Source organism: Topomyia yanbarensis, chromosome 2 (assembly GCF_030247195.1).
Source record: "Topomyia yanbarensis strain Yona2022 chromosome 2, ASM3024719v1, whole genome shotgun sequence".
Lineage (NCBI taxonomy): Eukaryota > Metazoa > Arthropoda > Insecta > Diptera > Culicidae > Topomyia > Topomyia yanbarensis.
In genome coordinates this window covers 427,885,834-427,887,810 of record NC_080671.1, presented here as the reverse complement: position 1 = coordinate 427,887,810, position 1,977 = coordinate 427,885,834, and positions in this window count along the sequence as shown.

Sequence of the window (1,977 nt, the reverse complement as noted above, 5' to 3'; positions counted from 1 at the left end):
CTGTTTTCATCTATATTATATTCCCTCTGTTGGGTGCACTCTCTCGCTCTTCCTATAATGATAGGACAGCTCTTTTTTATGGTTGCACGTGTTGTTTCTTTTGAATAAGAAACGTGTTTAAATAGATCATCACTGTACTAAAACAACTAGCCCTCTGTGTAAATCTTACTAGTAGCTTATTCTACACATACCCAAATTCATCAAACGGTTCAAATTTTTTTCAAATCATAAAACATAAACATCATAAACCTTCGTGCTTCAGTGCATCGAAAGAAACACGTGGTTTGACTGGTAGATTCGATGGACGCTTGTCATGCATTCTCATTCTCACTCTCCGTTTACCACTCAGCGATGATACCCACCGAGACGTCGACAAAACTGTTTGAAAATCATCCAACATGGATACAATAATAGACGCTTGTTCTACGATTGTTTGGACGCTGTCTAACGAAGAACTCTCATTGGACTCGAATTAAACTCTATCCGAAGAGAGCTGCTCTCTGGAATGAGAATGACTCTCGCACTCGCACAGTTTCTCTGCAATAGGGCTGGGGTTGATTTTATGGTTTAGCTGAAGCTTTCGGCTTGATTGCTATAAATATTGTGGTCCGGATGGGTAAAAAGTTATGCTTTTGTGAAGCTTTTATGCTCATATGAAACTTAAACACTAGGCGTGTGAGGGACTGTATTCAGCGTTCAAAAATGTTCTTGAAATACATTGAAATAAAAATGATAAAAAATTGCTAGTAATTTGGATTACAATAGACACATTTTTACCCTCTCAAACAACCAACACGGCACTTTACATTTTTTTTGTGAATAAGACGTGTTGAATCGAGTGACTAGTACGTTGTATTGTACAATGAAAGCGATTGGATAATGCAGGATTTTTTTGGACCACCACCATATATTGGATCGTTTGACTGCATTTTGTATATATTACCACATTTTACTTAATCATTTAAAAACGTATTATCATAAAAGAGCACATCTCTCATTTATTAATTATTAAAATGGTAAAGGATGGAGCTGTCAAAAAATAGCGAAACAAGAATAACTATATGCTGATCATCTATCTATATATATAAAAATCAATGTATGTTTGTATGTATGTCCGCTAACTACTTCTAAACTACAAGTCCGATCTTGATGAAATTTGGCATACGTATTTTTTTTCCCCAAGAAGATGTTCATGGAATGTTTTTTTTTGGGGGGGGGCACACTTAGCTTTAGGGGGGGGGGTTGTTTTTAGGCAAAGAATTATTTATATCTCCATATTTATTAGTATTTGACATATGTATTTCTCCCACTGAGCCGATGGATTATGGGAGTGGACCAAGAAAGGGGGGGGGGAGGGTTCTGAAGTAATCCTTATCTATTCATTCAATGTGATTGTTAGCGATGAATTCAATTTTGACATAAGTATTCCTTCCACTAAGGAGATGGTAATGGGGTGGTTTTTGTGAACGATGGGAAGGATGAGAAGTACCTAATCCGTGGAAAGGGAGAGGGGGGGGGGGTGCACTGAAGAACTTTTTTTAGCTATATATATTATATATGATTTGGCACCAAAACGGTGGAAATGATTGTTGGTTTCGGAATCTGAAGGAGATGGAGGGTTTCTGATGCAATATCTATCAATTACTTCAAAAATCTAAAATTTTGTTGCATTTATGTTTACCAGCATATAAATGAAATGGCAAGAATTTATTTGATAGAGATCTATTACGCGAATGACAATATAATACTGATGAATTGCATGAATTTGTTGAAAATTAAATTGAAAATTGCACCTGCGATCGCTTCATCTGAAATTAAATCAACATTGCTGGATTATGGACGAACAGCTCTGCCCTAAAACAGCCACTAAATCTTGCGCTTGCGGAAAACGTTATTTACAATATCAATCAAAATTCGTATGTAAGCAAAATGCTGAAGGAATGCAACACTGTTATATAGGACGAATTCACGATGACC